The 22,319-nt window shown below is 39.1% G+C and overlaps 10 non-coding genes across 10 annotated transcripts; all 10 read right to left on the bottom strand.

Moving 5' to 3' along the window:
• Positions 1-4,175: 4,175 nt before the first annotated feature.
• TRNAS-ACU (transfer RNA serine (anticodon ACU)) lies at positions 4,176-4,249 on the bottom strand. Its single transcript has one exon. It is a non-coding gene; the product is annotated as a tRNA-Ser (tRNA).
• A 3,436-nt stretch (positions 4,250-7,685) lies between these two features.
• On the bottom strand, positions 7,686-7,759 carry TRNAS-ACU (transfer RNA serine (anticodon ACU)). Its single transcript has one exon. It is a non-coding gene; the product is annotated as a tRNA-Ser (tRNA).
• Positions 7,760-10,028: 2,269 nt separating this feature from the next.
• TRNAS-ACU (transfer RNA serine (anticodon ACU)) lies at positions 10,029-10,102 on the bottom strand. The gene has a single exon. It is a non-coding gene; the product is annotated as a tRNA-Ser (tRNA).
• Positions 10,103-14,197: 4,095 nt separating this feature from the next.
• LOC134987193 (U1 spliceosomal RNA) lies at positions 14,198-14,361 on the bottom strand. Its single transcript, XR_010192893.1, has one exon. It is a non-coding gene; the product is annotated as a U1 spliceosomal RNA (small nuclear RNA).
• Positions 14,362-15,032: 671 nt separating this feature from the next.
• Positions 15,033-15,194, bottom strand: LOC134987232 (U1 spliceosomal RNA). The gene has a single exon (XR_010192930.1). It is a non-coding gene; the product is annotated as a U1 spliceosomal RNA (small nuclear RNA).
• A 152-nt stretch (positions 15,195-15,346) lies between these two features.
• Positions 15,347-15,511, bottom strand: LOC134987200 (U1 spliceosomal RNA). The gene has a single exon (XR_010192900.1). It is a non-coding gene; the product is annotated as a U1 spliceosomal RNA (small nuclear RNA).
• Positions 15,512-16,182: 671 nt separating this feature from the next.
• On the bottom strand, positions 16,183-16,345 carry LOC134987225 (U1 spliceosomal RNA). The gene has a single exon (XR_010192923.1). It is a non-coding gene; the product is annotated as a U1 spliceosomal RNA (small nuclear RNA).
• A 152-nt stretch (positions 16,346-16,497) lies between these two features.
• On the bottom strand, positions 16,498-16,661 carry LOC134987198 (U1 spliceosomal RNA). Its single transcript, XR_010192898.1, has one exon. It is a non-coding gene; the product is annotated as a U1 spliceosomal RNA (small nuclear RNA).
• A 675-nt stretch (positions 16,662-17,336) lies between these two features.
• LOC134987215 (U1 spliceosomal RNA) lies at positions 17,337-17,499 on the bottom strand. The gene has a single exon (XR_010192914.1). It is a non-coding gene; the product is annotated as a U1 spliceosomal RNA (small nuclear RNA).
• A 152-nt stretch (positions 17,500-17,651) lies between these two features.
• Positions 17,652-17,814, bottom strand: LOC134987266 (U1 spliceosomal RNA). The gene has a single exon (XR_010192962.1). It is a non-coding gene; the product is annotated as a U1 spliceosomal RNA (small nuclear RNA).
• Positions 17,815-22,319: the final 4,505 nt, after the last annotated feature.

Genomic DNA, 22,319 nt, shown 5'->3' with positions numbered 1-22,319 from the left:
AATGGTAATTGACAAAAACAAACTACATTGTCACCAGAAGAGCAATACAAAATGTACAAGTGATATATTAAAATCATCTTTCCAGCTTGAATTTCAATGATGCATTGGGGCAACGATTTTGTAAGAAACATCTTCACCCTTAAATAAAGATTTTCTTAATTCCTTACCTGTGTGCTAATTAGATATCACCTTGTTTTCACATTAAACAGACTTCCACATGAGAAAGCAGCAAGGATACAGTGGCGTTAATGTTTCCTGGTGTCAACCTGTATTATTTCAGTAGACATTGAAATGAGGATGCATCTTGCTGCCTTTCCAATGAAGCAAGTTTAATTTAGTAATAGGTGAAAAACCATCCCTACAAAGGTGTTAATCAGAGACTTGGCTTTGTGGACACTTTTCAAAGAACAAATTTGTTAGCATAAAAATAAAGCCAGAAAATGAAGAGCTGTTTAATCACTCAATTGGATTTTTTTTGCCAGCATATTTCTTTTTCTCTGCAACCCACTGCTAAATTGTGCTTCCTAGCTGTTTTTATAAAATCACTGAATCAAATCTAACTCTGATTACATCAGAGAAGGCCAGGTACCCTACACCATAACAGGGGGTTTGAAATTTTGACTTGTCTACTTAAAGATCACCAAAATCTGATAACAAGGTCAATTACGTCCCTGGTTGGGATTGAACCACCAACCTTTTGGTTAGTAGTCAGACACACTAACCGATTGCACCACAGAGACACTTTGCAAAAAGTACATACTGACAAAGTCTAATAAGCATACATCTAGAACGTTTCCTAGAAAAACTTTAAAAAGTCAATAATCTGGAGAGTTTTTGTAAGATGTTTCTTCCATCAACCAATGAAGAAACACATTGGTACTTTCCCATGATGAGTGAGTGCTTCAGGATCTCTTGCACTTACATGTGCAGCAGAGTACTGCAATGGAAGCATACAGGGCCCATAACCCAGAGGTAGGCAGATTGAAACTATCCTTTGCTATATGCATTTTTTTTGTTAATTTAAGTAATCAAAACTGGGATTGATATTTTTGCTCTTTTATTTTTACTTAAAGTACAATAACTTTTACCATTTTAATTTGTTTTAATAGTATATTGACAATATAGTTTTCTTTAAAAAATCCACTTAATTTTCTTTACCCTATTATTAAAAGGGTAATTGACAAAAACAAACTACATTGTCACCAGAAGAGCAATACAAAATGTACAAGTGATATATTAAAATCATCTTTCCAGCTTGAATTTCAATGATGCATTGGGGCAACGATTTTGTGAGAAACATCTTCACCCTTAAATAAAGATTTTCTTAATTCCTTACCTGTGTGCTAATTAGATATCACCTTGTTTTCACATTAAACAGACTTCTACATGAGAAAGCAGCAAGGATGCAGTGGCGTTAATGTTTCCTGGTGTCAACCTGTATTATTTCAGTAGACATTGAAATGAGGATGCATCTTGCTGCCTTTCCAATGAAGCAAGTTTAATTTAGTAATAGGTGAAAAACCATCCCTACAAAGGTGTTAATCAGAGACTTGGCTTTGTGGACACTTTTCAGAGAACAAATTTCTGGGCATAAAAATAAAGCCAGAAAATGAAGAGCTGTTTAATCACTCAATTGGATTTTTTTTGCCAGCATATTTCTTTTTCTCTGCAACCCACTGCTAAATTGTGCTTCCTAGCTGTTTTTATTAAATCACTGAATCAAATCTAACTCTGATTACATCAGAAAAGGCCAGGTACCCTACACCATAACAGGGGGTTTGAAATTTTGACTTGTCTACTTAAAGATCACCAAAATCTGATAACAAGGTCAATTACGTCCCTGGGTGGGATTGAACCACCAACCTTTTGGTTAGTAGCCGGATACACTAACCGATTGCGCCACAGAGACACTTTGTAAAAAGTATATACTGACAAAGGCTAATAAGCATACATCTGGAACGTTTCCTAGAAAAACTTTAAAAAGTCAATAATCTGGAGAGTTTTTGTAAGATGTTTCTTCCATCAACCAACGAAGAAACACATTGGTACTTTCCCATGATGAGTGAGTGCTTCAGTATCTCTTGCACTTACATGTGCAGCAGAGTACTGCAATGGAAGCATGCTGGGCCCATAACCCAGAGGTAGGCAGATTGAAACTATCCTTTGCTATATGCATTTTTTTTGTTAATTTAAGTAATCAAAACTGGGATTGATATTTTTGCTCTTTTATTTTTACTTGAAGTACAATAACTTTTACCATTTTAATTTGTTTGAATAGTATATTGACAGTATAGTTTTCTTTAAAAAATCCACTTAATTTTCTTTACCCTATTATTAAAAGGGTAATTGACAAAAACAAACTACATTGTCACCAGAAGAGCAATACAAAATGTACAAGTGATATATTAAAATCATCTTTCCAGCTTGAATTTCAATGATGCATTGGGGCAACGATTTTGTGAGAAACATCTTCACCCTTAAATAAAGATTTTCTTAATTCCTTACCTGTGTGCTAATTAGATATCACCTTGTTTTCACATTAAACAGACTTCCACATGAGAAAGCAGCAAGGATGCAGTGGCGTTAATGTTTCCTGGTGTCAACCTGTATTATTTCAGTAGAAATTGAAATGAGGATGCATCTTGCTGCCTTTCCAATGAAGCAAGTTTAATTTAGTAATAGGTGAAAAACCATCCCTACAAAGGTGTTAATCAGAGACTTGGCTTTGTGGACACTTTTCAGAGAACAAATTTGTTAGCATAAAAATAAAGCCAGAAAATGAAGAGCTGTTTAATCACTCAATTGGATTTTTTTTGCCAGCATATTTCTTTTTCTCTGCAACCCACTGCTAAATTGTGCTTCCTATCTGTTTTTATAAAATCACTGAATCAAATCTAACTCTGATTACATCAGAGAAGGCCAGGTACCCTACACCATAACGGGGGGTTTGAAATTTTGACTTGTCTACTTAAAGATCACCAAAATCTGATAACAAGGTCAATTACGTCCCTGGGTGGGATTGAACCACCAACCTTTCGGTTAGTAGCCAGACACACTAACCGATTGCGCCACAGATACACTTTGTAAAAAGTACATACTGACAAAGGCTAATAAGCATACATCTGGAACGTTTCCTAGAAAAACTTTAAAAAGTCAATAATCTGGAGAGTTTTTGTAAGATGTTTCTTCCATCAACCAACGAAGAAACACATTGGTACTTTCCCATGATGAGTGAGTGCTTCAGGATCTCTTGCACTTACATGTGCAGCAGAGTACTGCAATTGAAGCATGCTGGGCCCATAACCCAGAGGTAGGCAGATTGAAACTATCCTTTGCTATATGCATTTTTTTTTGTTAATTTAAGTAATCAAAACTGGGATTGATATTTTTGCTCTTTTATTTTTACTTAAAGTACAATAACTTTTACCATTTTAATTTGTTTTAATAGTATATTGACAGTATAGTTTTCCTTAAAAAAATCCTCTTAATTTTCTTTACCCTATTATTAAAAGGGTAATTGACAAAAACAAACTACATTGTCACCAGAAGAGCAATACAAAATGTACAAGTGATATATTAAAATCATCTTTCCAGCTTGAATTTCAATGATGCATTGGGGCAACGATTTTGTGAGAAACATCTTCACCCTTAAATAAAGATTTTCTTAATTCCTTACCTGTGTGCTAATTAGATATCACCTTGTTTTCACATTAAACAGACTTCTACATGAGAAAGCAGCAAGGATGCAGTGGCGTTAATGTTTCCTGGTGTCAACCTGTATTATTTCAGTAGACATTGAAATGAGGATGCATCTTGCTGCCTTTCCAATGAAGCAAGTTTAATTTAGTAATAGGTGAAAAACCATCCCTACAAAGGTGTTAATCAGAGACTTGGCTTTGTGGACACTTTTCAGAGAACAAATTTGTTAGCATAAAAATAAAGCCAGAAAATGAAGAGCTGTTTCATCACTCAATTGGATTTTTTTTGCCAGCATATTTCTTTTTCTCTGAAACCCACTGCTAAATTGTGCTTCCTAGCTGTTTTTATAAAATCAATGAATCAAATCTAACTCTGATTACATCAGAGAAGGCCAGGTACCCTACACCATAACAGGGGGTTTGAAATTTTGACTTGTCTACTTAAAGATCACCAAAATCTGATAACAAGGTCAATTACATCCCTGGGTGGGATTGAACCACCAACCTTTTGGTTAGTAGCCAGACACACTAACCGATTGCGCCACAGAGACACTTTGCAAAAAGTACATACTGACAAAGGCTAATAAGCATACATCTAGAACGTTTCCTAGAAAAACTTTAAAAAGTCAATAATCTGGAGAGTTTTTGTAAGATGTTTCTTCCATCAACCAACGAAGAAACACATTGGTACTTTCCCATGATGAGTGAGTGCTTCAGGATCTCTTGCACTTACATGTGCAGCAGAGTACGGCAATGGAAGCATGCTGGGCCCATAACCCAGAGGTAGGCAGATTGAAACTATCCTTTGCTATATGCATTTTTTTTTGTTAATTTAAGTAATCAAAACTGGGATTGATATTTTTGCTCTTTTATTTTTACTTAAAGTACAATAACTTTTACCATTTTAATTTGTTTTAATAGTATATTGACAGTATAGTTTTCTTTAAAAAATCCACTTAATTTTCTTTACCCTATTATTAAAAGGGTAATTGACAAAAACAAACTACATTGTCACCAGAAGAGCAATACAAAATGTACAAGTGATATATTAAAATCATCTTTCCAGCTTGAATTTCAATGATGCATTGGGGCAACGATTTTGTGAGAAACATCTTCACCCTTAAATAAAGATTTTCTTAATTCCTTACCTGTGTGCTAATTAGATATCACCTTGTTTTCACATTAAACAGACTTCTACATGAGAAAGCAGCAAGGATGCAGTGGCGTTAATGTTTCCTGGTGTCAACCTGTATTATTTCAGTAGACATTGAAATGAGGATGCATCTTGCTGCCTTTCCAATGAAGCAAGTTTAATTTAGTAATAGGTGAAAAACCATCCCTACAAAGGTGTTAATCAGAGACTTGGCTTTGTGGACACTTTTCAGAGAACAAATTTGTTAGCATAAAAATAAAGCCAGAAAATGAAGAGCTGTTTCATCACTCAATTGGATTTTTTTTGCCAGCATATTTCTTTTTCTCTGCAACCCACTGCTAAATTGTGCTTCCTAGCTGTTTTTATAAAATCAATGAATCAAATCTAACTCTGATTACATCAGAGAAGGCCAGGTACCCTACACCATAACATGGGGTTTGAAATTTTGACTTGTCTACTTAAAGATCACCAAAATCTGATAACAAGGTCAATTACATCCCTGGGTGGGATTAAACCACCAACCTTTTGGTTAGTAGCCAGACACACTAACCGATTGCGCCACAGAGACACTTTGCAAAAAGTACGTACTGACAAAGGCTAATAAGCATACATCTAGAACGTTTCCTAGAAAAACTTTAAAAAGTCAATAATCTGGAGAGTTTTTGTAAGATGTTTCTTCCATCAACCAACGAAGAAACACATTGGTACTTTCCCATGATGAGTGAGTGCTTCAGGATCTCTTGCACTTACATGTGCAGCAGAGTACTGCAATGGAAGCATGCTGGGCCCATAACCCAGAGGTAGGCAGATTGAAACTATCCTTTGCTATATGCATTTTTTTTTGTTAATTTAAGTAATCAAAACTGGGATTGATATTTTTGCTCTTTTATTTTTACTTAAAGTACAATAACTTTTACCATTTTAATTTGTTTGAATAGTATATTGACAGTATAGTTTTCTTTAAAAAATCCACTTAATTTTCTTTACCCTATTATTAAAAGGGTAATTGACAAAAACAAACTACATTGTCACCAGAAGAGCAATACAAAATGTACAAGTGATATATTAAAATCATCTTTCCAGCTTGAATTTCAATGATGCATTGGGGCAACAATTTTGTGAGAAACATCTTCACCCTTAAATAAAGATTTTCTTAATTCCTAACCTGTGTGCTAATTAGATATCACCTTGTTTTCACATTAAACAGACTTCTACATGAGAAAGCAGCAAGGATGCAGTGGCGTTAATGTTTCCTGGTGTCAACCTGTATTATTTCAGTAGACATTGAAATGAGGATGCATCTTGCTGCCTTTCCAATGAAGCAAGTTTAATTTAGTAATAGGTGAAAAACCATCCCTACAAAGGTGTTAATCAGAGACTTGGCTTTGTGGACACTTTTCAAAGAACAAATTTGTTAGCATAAAAATAAAGCCAGAAAATGAAGAGCTGTTTAATCACTCAATTGGATTTTTTTTGCCAGCATATTTCTTTTTCTCTGCAACCCACTGCTAAATTGTGCTTCCTAGCTGTTTTTATAAAATCAATGAATCAAATCTAACTCTGATTACATCAGAGAAGGCCAGGTACCCTACACCATAACAGGGGGTTTGAAATTTTGACTTGTCTACTTAAAGATCACCAAAACCTGATAACAATGTCAATTACGTCCCTGGTTTGGATTGAACCACCAACCTTTTGGTTAGTAGCCGGACACACTAACCGATTGCGCCACAGAGACACTTTGCAAAAAGTACATACTGACAAAGTCTAATAAGCATACATCTAGAACGTTTCCTAGAAAAACTTTAAAAAGTCAATAATCTGGAGAGTTTTTGTAAGATGTTTCTTCCATCAACCAACGAAGAAACAGATTGGTACTTTCCCATGATGAGTGAGTGCTTCAGGATCTCTTGCACTTACATGTGCAGCAGAGTACGGCAATGGAAGCATGCTGGGCCCATAACCCAGAGGTAGGCAGATTGAAACTATCCTTTGCTATATGCATTTTTTTTTGTTAATTTAAGTAATCAAAACTGGGATTGATATTTTTGCTCTTTTATTTTTACTTAAAGTACAATAACTTTTACCATTTTAATTTGTTTTAATAGTATATTGACAGTATAGTTTTCTTTAAAAAATCCACTTAATTTTCTTTACCCTATTATTAAAAGGGTAATTGACAAAAACAAACTACATTGTCACCAGAAGAGCAATACAAAATGTACAAGTGATATATTAAAATCATCTTTCCAGCTTGAATTTCAATGATGCATTGGGGCAACAATTTTGTGAGAAACATCTTCACCCTTAAATAAAGATTTTCTTAATTCCTAACCTGTGTGCTAATTAGATATCACCTTGTTTTCACATTAAACAGACTTCTACATGAGAAAGCAGCAAGGATGCAGTGGCGTTAATGTTTCCTGGTGTCAACCTGTATTATTTCAGTAGACATTGAAATGAGGATGCATCTTGCTGCCTTTCCAATGAAGCAAGTTTAATTTAGTAATAGGTGAAAAACCATCCCTACAAAGGTGTTAATCAGAGACTTGGCTTTGTGGACACATTTCAAAGAACAAATTTGTTAGCATAAAAATAAAGCCAGAAAATGAAGAGCTGTTTAATCACTCAATTGGATTTTTTTTGCCAGCATATTTCTTTTTCTCTGCAACCCACTGCTAAATTGTGCTTCCTAGCTGTTTTTATAAAATCAATGAATCAAATCTAACTCTGATTACATCAGAGAAGGCTAGGTACCCTACACCATAACAGGGGGTTTGAAATTTTGACTTGTCTACTTAAAGATCACCAAAATCTGATAACAAGGTCAATTACATCCCTGGGTGGGATTGAACCACCAACCTTTTGGTTAGTAGCCAGACACACTAACCGATTGCGCCACAGAGACACTTTGCAAAAGTACATACTGACAAAGGCTAATAAGCATACATCTAGAACGTTTCCTAGAAAAACTTTAAAAAGTCAATAATCTGGAGAGTTTTTGTAAGATGTTTCTTCCATCAACCAACGAAGAAACACATTGGTACTTTCCCATGATGAGTGAGTGCTTCAGGATCTCTTGCACTTACATGTGCAGCAGAGTACTGCAATGGAAGCATGCTGGGCCCATAACCCAGAGGTAGGCAGATTGAAACTATCCTTTGCTATATGCATTTTTTTTTTGTTAATTTAAGTAATCAAAACTGGGATTGATATTTTTGCTCTTTTATTTTTACTTAAAGTACAATAACTTTTACCATTTTAATTTGTTTTAATAGTATATTGACAGTATAGTTTTCTTTAAAAAATCCACTTAATTTTCTTTACCCTATTATTAAAAGGGTAATTGACAAAAACAAACTACATTGTCACCAGAAGAGCAATACAAAATGTACAAGTGATATATTAAAATCATCTTTCCAGCTTGAATTTCAATGATGCATTGGGGCAACAATTTTGTGAGAAACATCTTCACCCTTAAATAAAGATTTTCTTAATTCCTAACCTGTGTGCTAATTAGATATCACCTTGTTTTCACATTAAACAGACTTCTACATGAGAAAGCAGCAAGGATGCAGTGGCGTTAATGTTTCCGGGTGTCAACCTGTATTATTTCAGTAGACATTGAAATGAGGATGCATCTTGCTGCCTTTCCAATGAAGCAAGTTTAATTTAGTAATAGGTGAAAAACCATCCCTACAAAGGTGTTAATCAGAGACTTGGCTTTGTGGACACTTTTCAAAGAACAAATTTGTTAGCATAAAAATAAAGCCAGAAAATGAAGAGCTGTTTAATCACTCAATTGGATTTTTTTTGCCAGCATATTTCTTTTTCTCTGCAACCCACTGCTAAATTGTGCTTCCTAGCTGTTTTTATAAAATCAATGAATCAAATCTAACTCTGATTACATCAGAGAAGGCCCGGTACCCTACACCATAACAGGGGGTTTGAAATTTTGACTTGTCTACTTAAAGATCACCAAAACCTGATAACAATGTCAATTACGTCCCTGGTTGGGATTGAACCACCAACCTTTTGGTTAGTAGCCGGACACACTAACCGATTGCGCCACAGAGACACTTTGCAAAAAGTACATACTGACAAAGTCTAATAAGCATACATCTAGAACGTTTCCTAGAAAAACTTTAAAAAGTCAATAATCTGGAGAGTTTTTGTAAGATGTTTCTTCCATCAACCAACGAAGAAACACATTGGTACTTTCCCATGATGAGTGAGTGCTTCAGGATCTCTTGCACTTACATGTGCAGCAGAGTACTGCAATGGAAGCATGCTGGGCCCATAACCCAGAGGTAGGCAGATTGAAACTATCCTTTGCTATATGCATTTTTTTTTGTTAATTTAAGTAATCAAAACTGGGATTGATATTTTTGCTCTTTTATTTTTACTTAAAGTACAATAACTTTTACCATTTTAATTTGTTTTAATAGTATATTGACAGTATAGTTTTCCTTAAAAAAATCCACTTAATTTTCTTTACCCTATTATTAAAAGGGTAATTGACAAAAACAAACTACATTGTCACCAGAAGAGCAATACAAAATGTACAAGTGATATATTAAAATCATCTTTCCAGCTTGAATTTCAATGATGCATTGGGGCAACGATTTTGTGAGAAACATCTTCACCCTTAAATAAAGATTTTCTTAATTCCTTACCTGTGTGCTAATTAGATATCACCTTGTTTTCACATTAAACAGACTTCTACATGAGAAAGCAGCAAGGATGCAGTGGCGTTAATGTTTCCTGGTGTCAACCTGTATTATTTCAGTAGACAATGAAATGAGGATGCATCTTGCTGCCTTTCCAATGAAGCAAGTTTAATTTAGTAATAGGTGAAAAACCATCCCTACAAAGGTGTTAATCAGAGACTTGGCTTTGTGGACACTTTTCAGAGAACAAATTTGTTAGCATAAAAATAAAGCCAGAAAATGAAGAGCTGTTTCATCACTCAATTGGATTTTTTTTTTGCCAGCATATTTCTTTTTCTCTGCAACCCACTGCTAAATTGTGCTTCCTAGCTGTTTTTATAAAATCAATGAATCAAATCTAACTCTGATTACATCAGAGAAGGCCAGGTACCCTACACCATAACAGGGGGTTTGAAATTTTGACTTGTCTACTTAAAGATCACCAAAATCTGATAACAAGGTCAATTACATCCCTGGGTGGGATTGAACCACCAACCTTTTGGTTAGTAGCCAGACACACTAACCGATTGCGCCACAGAGACACTTTGCAAAAAGTACATACTGACAAAGGCTAATAAGCATACATCTAGAACGTTTCCTAGAAAAACTTTAAAAAGTCAATAATCTGGAGAGTTTTTGTAAGATGTTTCTTCCATCAACCAACGAAGAAACACATTGGTACTTTCCCATGATGAGTGAGTGCTTCAGGATCTCTTGCACTTACATGTGCAGCAGAGTACGGCAATGGAAGCATGCTGGGCCCATAACCCAGAGGTAGGCAGATTGAAACTATCCTTTGCTATATGCATTTTTTTTTGTTAATTTAAGTAATCAAAACTGGGATTGATATTTTTGCTCTTTTATTTTTACTTAAAGTACAATAACTTTTACCATTTTAATTTGTTTTAATAGTATATTGACAGTATAGTTTTCTTTAAAAAATCCACTTAATTTTCTTTACCCTATTATTAAAAGGGTAATTGACAAAAACAAACTACATTGTCACCAGAAGAGCAATACAAAATGTACAAGTGATATATTAAAATCATCTTTCCAGCTTGAATTTCAATGATGCATTGGGGCAACAATTTTGTGAGCAACATCTTCACCCTTAAATAAAGATTTTCTTAATTCCTAACCTGTGTGCTAATTAGATATCACCTTGTTTTCACATTAAACAGACTTCTACATGAGAAAGCAGCAAGGATGCAGTGGCGTTAATGTTTCCTGGTGTCAACCTGTATTATTTCAGTAGACATTGAAATGAGGATGCATCTTGCTGCCTTTCCAATGAAGCAAGTTTAATTTAGTAATAGGTGAAAAACCATCCCTACAAAGGTGTTAATCAGAGACTTGGCTTTGTGGACACTTTTCAAAGAACAAATTTGTTAGCATAAAAATAAAGCCAGAAAATGAAGAGCTGTTTAATCACTCAATTGGATTTTTTTTGCCAGCATATTTCTTTTTCTCTGCAACCCACTGCTAAATTGTGCTTCCTAGCTGTTTTTATAAAATCACTGAATCAAATCTAACTCTGATTACATCAGAGAAGGCCAGGTACCCTACACCATAACAGGGGGTTTGAAATTTTGACTTGTCTACTTAAAGATCACCAAAACCTGATAACAATGTCAATTACGTCCCTGGTTGGGATTGAACCACCAACCTTTTGGTTAGTAGCCGGACACACTAACCGATTGCGCCACAGAGACACTTTGCAAAAAGTACATACTGACAAAGTCTAATAAGCATACATCTAGAACGTTTCCTAGAAAAACTTTAAAAAGTCAATAATCTGGAGAGTTTTTGTAAGATGTTTCTTCCATCAACCAATGAAGAAACACATTGGTACTTTCCCATGATGAGTGAGTGCTTCAGGATCTCTTGCACTTACATGTGCAGCAGAGTACTGCAATGGAAGCATACAGGGCCCATAACCCAGAGGTAGGCAGATTGAAACTATCCTTTGCTATATGCATTTTTTTTGTTAATTTAAGTAATCAAAACTGGGATTGATAATTTTGCTCTTTTATTTTTACTTAAAGTACAATAACTTTTACCATTTTAATTTGTTTTAATAGTATATTGACAGTATAGTTTTCTTTAAAAAATCCACTTAATTTTCTTTACCCTATTATTAAAAGGGTAATTGACAAAAACAAACTACATTGTCACCAGAAGAGCAATACAAAATGTACAAGTGATATATTAAAATCATCTTTCCAGCTTGAATTTCAATGATGCATTGGGGCAACGATTTTGTGAGAAACATCTTCACCCTTAAATAAAGATTTTCTTAATTCCTTACCTGTGTGCTAATTAGATATCACCTTGTTTTCACATTAAACAGACTTCTACATGAGAAAGCAGCAAGGATGCAGTGGCGTTAATGTTTCCTGGTGTCAACCTTTATTATTTCAGTAGACATTGAAATGAGGATGCATCTTGCTGCCTTTCCAATGAAGCAAGTTTAATTTAGTAATAGGTGAAAAACCATCCCTACAAAGGTGTTAATCAGAGACTTGGCTTTGTGGACACTTTTCAGAGAACAAATTTGTTAGCATAAAAATAAAGCCAGAAAATGAAGAGCTGTTTAATCACTCAATTGGATTTTTTTTGCCAGCATATTTCTTTTTCTCTGCAACCCACTGCTAAATTGTGCTTCCTAGCTGTTTTTATTAAATCACTGAATCAAATCTAACTCTGATTACATCAGAAAAGGCCAGGTACCCTACACCATAACAGGGGGTTTGAAATTTTGACTTGTCTACTTAAAGATCACCAAAATCTGATAACAAGGTCAATTACGTCCATAGGTGGGATTGAACCACCAACCTTTTGGTTAGTAACCGGACACACTAACCGATTGCGCCACAGAGACACTTCGCAAAAAGTACATTCTGACAAAGGCTAATAAGCATACATCTAGAACGTTTCCTAGAAAAACTTTAAAAAGTCAATAATCTGGAGAGTTTTTGTAAAATGTTTCTTCCATCAACCAACGTAGAAACACATTGGTACTTTCTCATGATGAGTGAGTGCTTCAGGATCTCTTGCACTTACATGTGCAGCAGAGTACTGCAATGGAAGCATGCTGGGCCCATAACCCAGAGGTAGGCAGATTGAAACTATCCTTTGCTATATGCATTTTTTTTGTTAATTTAAGTAATCAAAACTGGGATTGATATTTTTGCTCTTTTATTTTTACTTGAAGTACAATAACTTTTACCATTTTAATTTGTTTGAATAGTATATTGACAGTATAGTTTTCTTTAAAAAATCCACTTAATTTTCTTTACCCTATTATTAAAAGGGTAATTGACAAAAACAAACTACATTGTCACCAGAAGAGCAATACAAAATGTACAAGTGATATATTAAAATCATCTTTCCAGCTTGAATTTCAATGATGCATTGGGGCAACGATTTTGTGAGAAACATCTTCACCCTTAAATAAAGATTTTCTTAATTCCTTACCTGTGTGCTAATTAGATATCACCTTGTTTTCACATTAAACAGACTTCCACATGAGAAAGCAGCAAGGATGCAGTGGCGTTAATGTTTCCTGGTGTCAACCTGTATTATTTCAGTAGAAATTGAAATGAGGATGCATCTTGCTGCCTTTCCAATGAAGCAAGTTTAATTTAGTAATAGGTGAAAAACCATCCCTACAAAGGTGTTAATCAGAGACTTGGCTTTGTGGACACTTTTCAGAGAACAAATTTGTTAGCATAAAAATAAAGCCAGAAAATGAAGAGCTGTTTAATCACTCAATTGGATTTTTTTTGCCAGCATATTTCTTTTTCTCTGCAACCCACTGCTAAATTGTGCTTCCTAGCTGTTTTTTATAAAATCACTTAATCAAAACGAACTCTGGTTACATCAGAGAAGGCCAGGTACCCTACATCATAAGAGGGGGTTTGAAATTTTGACTTGTCTACTTAAAGATCACCAAAACCTGATCACAAGGTCAATTACATCCCTAGGTGGGATTGAACCATCAACCTTTTGGTTAGTAACCGAACACACTATCTGATTGCGCAACAGAGACACTTTGCAAAAGAGCATACTGACAAAGGCTAATAAGCATTCATCTAGAACGTTTCCTAGAAAAACTTTAGAAAGTCAATAATCTGGAGAGTTTTTGTAAGATGTTTCTTAGATCAACCAACGAAGAAACACATTGGTACTTTCCCATGATGAGTGAGTGCTTCAGGATCTCTTGCACTTACATGTGCAGCAGAGTACTGCAATGGAAGCATGCTGGGCCCATAACCCAGAGGTAGGCAGATTGAAACTATCCTCTGCTATATGCATTTTTTTTGTTAATTAAAGTAATCCAAAACTGGGATTGATATTTTAGCTCTTTTATTTTTACTTAAAGTACAATAACTTTTACCATTTTAATTTGTTTTAATAGTATATTGACAGTATTGTTTTCTTTCAAAAATCAACTTAATAGTATCTCACCGGGCAGGTAAGTAGGAGTTGGGCTAGAGCTGGGGAGGGTCGCTGCTCGGGCACCCCCCTGTCAAGTGAAGGAGATCCAACTGAGGCAGCACAAGGGAACTCTCGAAAGAAGAACAAGGCTAGAGGAAGATCTGAGACAAAGAAATCTGACTTTTACCAGAGCTGACCAGAGGAAAGCACAAACACAGTCCCCCACTACCACAAATAATGCCGTCAAGTTTCCCACATTTGGGGAAATCACAGGGGTCAGCATACCCAGAATGCAATGAATGAACCTCAACCTGGGAGAACAATCTTCATGACCATGGTATCTCCTATGCAAAATAAGTATGATTTGGGATAGAGCTGGGGAGGGCCGCTGCTCAGGCACATCTCTGTCAAGTAAAGAATATTCAACTGAGGCAGCACAAGGGAACTCTCATCTGGGGACAACAACTGCAGGGAGAACACATATTTTCAGATGAACATGGGAGGGCAGAAGGCTGCCTAATACTGAAGCACCCCCAAACAACAAACCAAATGCAACAACTAGTGCAAGCATTCCTGGGGGAAGGCCTGCAGCAGATGGATTTGCATATGGTGATGTCATCCAAGCAGTGGGTCAAAGTTGGCTTCAACCCTCGTCTGCATATGAAAAGAAAAAAGGGGCGTGCAGGGCATGGCAGCCTTTTGCGGCGCTTGGAAGACCCCTAGTTCGCATTAAACACCTCCACCCTCCTTCGGTGTGGGGCTCATGTTGGCTATGCCCCAGCCCCTGAAGCATTCAAGCTGATTACTTGCAGCAGCTAGGCACTGTAATAGCTCCAGAGCTGCTCTGTAAGGCAACTAAAAGGGTGTGGGCCCTGCAGCACTACCTGTAGTTCGCATTGTGCGTTGGAAGGCACAAAGTAAGCAGACGGGAGAAGTCAAGATAGTGCGCAAGGGCATAGAAGGGAGTGGCTCAAGAAAAGAGAAGTGTAAACAGACAGCAAACTAGGCTGGAGAGAGACATGAGACAAAGAGATCTGAATTATACGAGAGCCGACCAGGGGAAACACAAATTATGCAGTCAAGTTTCCCACATTTGGGGATATCGCAGGAGCAGCACACCCAGAGTGCAATTGGTGAGCCTTGCCTGGGAGAAGCACCTTCATGATCATAGTATCTCACCTAGCAGGTAAGTAGGAGTTGGGCTAGAGCTGGGGAGGGTCGCTGCTCGGGCACCCCCCTGTCAAGTGAAGGAGATCCAACTGAGGCAGCACAAGGGAACTCTCGAAAGAAGAACAAGGCTAGAGGAAGATCTGAGACAAAGAAATCTGACTTTTACCAGAGCTGACCAGAGGAAAGCACAAACACAGTCCCCCACTACCACAAATAATGCCGTCAAGTTTCCCACATTTGGGGAAATCACAGGGGTCAGCATACCCAGAATGCAATGAATGAACCTCAACCTGGGAGAACAATCTTTTATGACCATGGTATCTCCTATGCAAAATAAGTATGATTTGGGATAGAGCTGGGGAGGGCCGCTGCTCAGGCACATCTCTGTCAAGTAAAGAATATTCAACTGAGGCAGCACAAGGGAACTCTCATCTGGGGACAACAACTGCAGGGAGAACACATATTTTCAGATGAACATGGGAGGGCAGAAGGCTGCCTAATACTGAAGCACCCCCAAACAACAAACCAAATGCAACAACTAGTGCAAGCATTCCTGGGGGAAGGCCTGCAGCAGATGGATTTGCATATGGTGATGTCATCCAAGCAGTGGGTCAAAGTTGGCTTCAACCCTTGTCTGCATATGAAAAGAGAAAAGGGGCGTGCAGGGCATGGCGGCCTTTTCCGGCGCTTGGATGACCCCTAATTCACATTAAACACCTCCACCCTCCTTCGGTGTGGGGCTCATGTTGGCTATGCCCCAGCCCCTGAAGCATTCAAGCTGATTTCTTGCAGCAGCTGGGCACTGTAACAGCTCCAGAGCTGCTCTGTAAAGCATGTAAAAGGGCGTGGGCCCTGCAGCACTACCTGTAATTTGCATTGTGCGTTGGAAGGCACAAAGTAAGCAGACAGGAGAGGTCAGAATAGTGCGCAAGGGCATAGAAGGGAGCGGCTCAAGAAAAGAGAAGTGGAAACAGACAGCAAACTAGGCTGGAGAGAGACCTGAGACAAAGAGATCTGAATTATTCGAGAGCCGACCAGGGGAAACACAAATTATGCAGTCAAGTTTCCCACATTTGGGGAAATCACAGGGGCAGCACACCCAGAGTGCAATGGGTGAGCCTTGCTCTGGGAGAAGCACCTACATGATCATAGTATCTCACCTGGCAGGTAAGTAGGAGTTGGGCTAGAGCTGGGTAGGGTCGCTGCTCGGGCACCCCCCTGTCAAGTGAAGGAGATCCAACTGAGGCAGCACAAGGGAACTCTCGAAAGAAGAACAAGGCTAGAGGAAGATCTGAGACAAATAAATCTGACTTTTACCAGAGCTGACCAGAGGAAAGCACAAACACAGTCCCCCACTACCACAAATAATGAAGTCGAGTTTCCCACATTTGGGGAAATCACAGGGGTCAGCATACCCAGAATGCAATGAATGAACCTCACCCTGGGATAACAGTCTTCATTACCATGATATCTCCTATGCAAAATAAGTATGCTTTGGGATAGGGCTGGGGAGGGCCGCTGCTCAGGCACATCTCTGTCAAGTAAAGGAGATTCAACTGAGGCAGCACAAGGGAACTCTCATCTGGGGACAACAACTGCAGGGAGAACACATATTTTCAGATGAACATGGGAGGACAGAAGGCTGCCTAATACTGAAGCACCCCCAAACAACAAACCAAATGCAACAACTAGTACAAGCATTCCTGGGGGAAGGTCTGCAGAAGACGGATTTGCATACAGTGATGTCATCCAAGCAGTGGGCCAAAGTTGGCTGGAACCCTCATCTGCATATGAAAAGAGAAAAGGGGTATGCAGGGAATGGCGGCCATTTGCGGCGCTTGGATGACCCTTAGTTCGCATTAAACACCCCCACCCTCCTTCGGTGTGGGGCTCATGTTGGCAATGCCCCAGCCCCTGAAGCATTCAAGCTGATTTCTTGCAGCAGCTTGGCACTGTAACAGCTCCAGAGCTGCTCTGTAATGCAAGTAAAAGTTTGTGGGCCCTGCAGCACTACCTGTAGTTTGCATTGTGCATTGGAAGGCACAAAGTAAGCAGACAGGAGGAGAAGTCAGGATAGTGCACAAGGGTATAGAAGGGAGGGGCTCAAAAAAAAAAGAAGTGGAAACAGACTGCAAACTAGGCTGGAGAGAGACCTGAGACAAAGAGATCTGAATTATATGAAAGCCGACCAGTGGAAACACAAATTATGCAGTCAAGTTTCCCACATTTGGGGAAATCACAGGGGCAGCACACCCAGAGTGCAATGGGTGAGCCTTGCCCTGGGAGAAGCACCTTCATGATCATAGTATCTCACCTGGCAGGTAAGTAGGAGTTGGGCTAGAGCTGGGGAGGGTCGCTGCTTGGGCACCCCCCTGTCAAGTAAAGGAGATCCAACTGAGGCAGCACAAGGGAACTCTCGAAAGAAGAACAAGGCTAGAGGAAGATCTGAGACAAAGAAATCTGACTTTTACCAGAGCTGACCAGAGGAAAGCACAAACACATCCCCCACTACCACAAATAATGCAGTCAAGTTTCCCACATTTGGGGAAATCACAGGGGTCAGCATACCCAGAATGCAATGAATGAACCTCACCCTGGGAGAGCAATCTTCATGACCATGGTATCTCCTATGCAAAATAAGTATGATTTGGGATAGGGCTGGGGAGGGCCGCTGCTCAGGCACATCTCTGTCAAGTAAAGAATATTCAACTGAGGCAGCACAAGGGAACTCTCATCTGGGGACAACAACTGCAGGGAGAACACATATTTTCAGATGAACATGGGAGGGCAGAAGGCTGCCTAATACTGAAGCACCCCCAAACAACAAACCAAATGCAACAACTAGTGCAAGCATTCCTGGGGGAAGGCCTGCAGCAGATGGATTTGCATATGGTGATGTCATCCAAGCAGTGGGTCAAAGTTGGCTTCAACCCTCGTCTGCATATGAAAAGAGAAAAGGGGCGTGCAGGGCATGGCGGCCTTTTGCGGCGCTTGGATGACCCCTAGTTCGCATTAAACACCTCCACCCTCCTTCGGTGTGGGGCTCATGTTGGCTATGCCCCAGCCCCTGAAGCATTCAAGCTGATTTCTTGCAGAAGCTGGGCACTGTAACAGCTCCAGAGCTGCTCTGTATGGCAAGTAAAAGGGTGTGGGCCCTGCAGCACTACCTGTAGTTCGCATTGTGCGTTGGAAGGCACAAAGTAAGCAGATGGGAGAAGTCAGGATAGTGCGCAAGGGCATATAAGGGAGCGGCTCAAGAAAAGAGAAGTGGAAACAGACAGCAAACTAGGCTGGAGAGCTCTTCTGTCTATATTTTGCAAACCTGCTCTTGTCCTCTCCAGCTGCTCCATGTAGATTTGACGTCTGGAAAGGTGCATAACCCACTGACAAGCAGGCACACTCCTGCATGAGTTTTCTCTCTCACTAGCTGGATGATACACAATCATTTGCATGTGCTCCACCTCCGACACACCACCCACCCAACCACCCAGTGACCAGAGCCACCCACAAGCCAACTGGCTCCGTGATTTAATTTGCACAGTGTAGTCATCCAGGCAGCATGTCCTTCTCAATGGAAGGATCTCTGTTTCCATGGAATCTTCCACATTGGAATGCTGCGGAATAAAAAGGATTTAAATATTCAGCTTGCTAGCATTCAATGTACCTGCGGCTTGGCTTTAGCACATTGGTCTTCATCCTGTGGCCCTCCAGCTGCTGTGAAACTACACATCCCAGCATGCCCTGCCACATTTTTGCTATTAAGGTATGCTAAAACTGAGGCAGGGCATGCTGGGATGTGTAGTTCCACAGCAGCAGGAGGGTCGCAGGTTGAAGACCCATGTTCTAGCATGCCTGTTCTATGATGCATGTACCGTGATGTCACAATCAGCTTGGAATGGGGTGTCTAGCAGGCATTTGCTGACAGACACTTGAGGGAGACACACATCAGGAGATGCAGCATATCGGAGGTCTTCGATGCCTTTCCAGCAAATGCACACCACCTGCTGCTGGTCTGGACACAAAACAATGCCCACAATCGAAGTCCCAAAATGCCCAACTACAGGATTCATGTAAGTAGTGAATTTAGGAATGAATTTAGAAGTAGGAAATTAAGTTAGTTCACAAGTACATTCAAATTCAGATCTAAAGTCTAGGTAGGCCTCACGTCCTGGCAGCCCCCAGCACTTAAAAATGCCTTGATTAGAGGTAGAGAATTAAATGTAGATAAAAAGTAGACACAAAATAAGACTCCACAGAGCAGTTATCAGGTGTCTTTATCAATTGTTGCATTTAAAAAATCAAGCAATTAGGGAACACAATGTTGCAACAATGTAACCCTATTTGCAAAATAGTACTAAATAAGTTTGTCGATGTAAGACATTTGCAAAGGCGCATCCAAAACACGCTGGAAAATGCAACTGAATCTGTTTTTGGAGGCTAGAATAGGAAATGTGCATCGGTCCAACAAGTACTGAAAGCTCTTCTACCATCTCCCTTTTCTGAAAAGCCATTTAATATATGGTTCCCAGATAGGGGACATATCAGATATTGCCTTTCAAAAGCAGCAAATATCATACCACTTCTATTGCCATCAAAGATAAACATTGATTGTTTTCAGATATTGGATTGAAAAAGCAGTCTTTATTGACATAAAGAAGCAAAAAAACATACATAAACATTACACACATAAGTACTGTGTTGCAGCACAGATAAAACACAATACAAATGCTGTCGGTATAGTACAGTTCAAGAACTACAGCACAGGCCAGCCTACACTATAAATCATGAACTGCACTATACATTTAAACAATACAATAATACAACAGTTAATAAGGCTATGGGTGTGGAGTGTAAGAGGGTGAGGGAATCACAAGCCCGAAGCTTTATTGAAAGACAGACACATATAAAGGGAGGATTAATAAATACAAAGATATCCTTTACTATAGAATGTAGTCCAATCCGGTCTTTCAACTCTTCCACAACTTAAAAACGGATAGTGTTCCCAAGCCTTCCATCCTGGAATATCTTCAGTCTCTCGTCAATGAAGAAAACAATCCCTCCAGCAGACTCTTCAACCACGATACAAGATCACAGCCAAAAGGGCGAGAAGCAACTACACTTGCGTTTAACCAAAATAGCTAAAACTTAGTGGAGGAAAGTGCAGTGCACCAAAACATAAGCTGACACAATCATGGAGAATGCGCCAGCATATATGCTCTTCTATCTATATTTTGCAAACCTGCTCTTGTCCCCTCCAGCTGCTCCATGTAGATTTGACGTCTGGCAAGGTGCATAACCCACTGACAAGCAGGCACACTCCTGCATGAGTTTTCACTCTCACTAGCTGGATGATACACATTCATTTGCATGTGCTCCACCTCCGACACACCGCCCACCCAACCACCCAGTCACCAGAGCCACCCACAAGCCAACTGGCTTCGTGACTTAATTTGCACAGTGCAGTCATCCAGGCAGCATGTCCTTCTCAATGGAATAATCTCTGGTTCCATGGAATCTTCCGCATTGGAATGCTGCGGAACAAAAAGGATTTAAACATTCAGCTTGCTAGCATTCAATGTACCTGCGGCTTGGCTCTAGCACATGGGTCTTCATCCTGTGGCCCTCCAGCTGCTGTGAAACTACACATCCCAGCATGCCCTGCCACAGTTTTGCTATTAAGGTATGCTAAAACTGAGGCAGGGCATGCTGGGATGTGTAGTTCCACAGCAGCTGGAGGGTCGCAGGTTGAAGACCCATGTTCTAGCATGCCTGTTCTATGATGCATGTTCCGTGATGTCACAATCAGCTTGGAATGGGGTATCTAGCAGGCATTTGCTGACAGCCACTTGAGGTAGACACACATCAGGAGATGCAGCATATCGGAGGTCTTCGATGCCTTTCCAGCAAATGCACACCACCTGCTGCTGGTCTGGACACAAAACAATGCCCACAATTGAAGTCCCAAAATGCCCAACTACAGGATTCATGTAAGTAGTGAATTTAGGAATGAATTTAGAAGTAGGAAATTAAGTTAGTTCACAAGTACATTCAAATTCAGATCTAAAGTCTAGGTAGGCCTCACGTCCTGGCAGCCCCCAGCATTTAAAAATGCCTTGATTAGAGGTAGGGAATTAAATGTAGATAAGAAGTAGACGCAAAATAAGACTCCACAGAGCAGTTATCAGGTGTCTTTATCAATTGTTGCATTTAAAAAATCAAGCAATTAGGGAACACAATGTTGCAACAATGTAACCCTATTTGCAAAATAGTACTAAATAAGTTTGTCGATGTAAGACATTTGCAAAGGCGCATTTAAAACACACTGGAAAATGCAACTGAATCTGTTTTTGGAGGCTAGAATAGGAAATGTGCATCGGTCCAACAAGTACTGAAAGCTATTCTACCATCTTCCTTTTCTGAAAAGCCATTTAATATATGGTTCCCAGATAGGGGACATATCAGATATTGCCTTTCAAAAGCAGCAAATATCATACCACTTCTATTGCCATCAAAGATAAACATTGATTGTTTTCAGATATTGGATTGAAAAAGCAGTCTTTATTGACATAAAGAAGCAAAAAAACATACATAAACATTACACACATAAGTACTGTGTTGCAGCACAGCCAAAACACAATACAAATGCTGTCGGTATAGTACAGTTCAAGAACTACAGCACAGGCCAGCCTACACTATAAATCATGAACTGCACTATACATTTAAACTATACAATAATACAACAGTTAATAAGGCTATGTGTGTGGAGTGTAAGAGGGTGAGGGAATCACAAGACCGAAGCTTTATTGTAACACAGTCACATATAAGGGGAGGGGCAATAAATAGAAAGGTATCCTTTACTATAGAATGTAGTCCAATCCGACCTCTGTGCTCTTCCACAACTGAAAAACGGATAGTGTTCCCAAGCCTTCCATCCTGGAATATTTTTGGTCTTTCGCCAATGAAGAAAACAATCCCTCCCTCCAGCAGATCCTTCAACCACGATACAAGATCACAGCCAAAAGGCCGAGAAGCAACTACACTTGAGCTTAACAAAAATGGCTAAAACTTAGTGGAGGAAAGTGCAGTGCACCAAAACATAAGCTGACACAATCATGGAGAATGTGCCAGCATATATGCTCTTCTATCTAT

Source organism: Pseudophryne corroboree, assembly GCF_028390025.1.
Source record: "Pseudophryne corroboree isolate aPseCor3 chromosome 7 unlocalized genomic scaffold, aPseCor3.hap2 SUPER_7_unloc_8, whole genome shotgun sequence".
Classification (NCBI taxonomy): domain Eukaryota; kingdom Metazoa; phylum Chordata; class Amphibia; order Anura; family Myobatrachidae; genus Pseudophryne; species Pseudophryne corroboree.
This window is presented reverse-complemented; position numbering and strand designations above follow the sequence as displayed.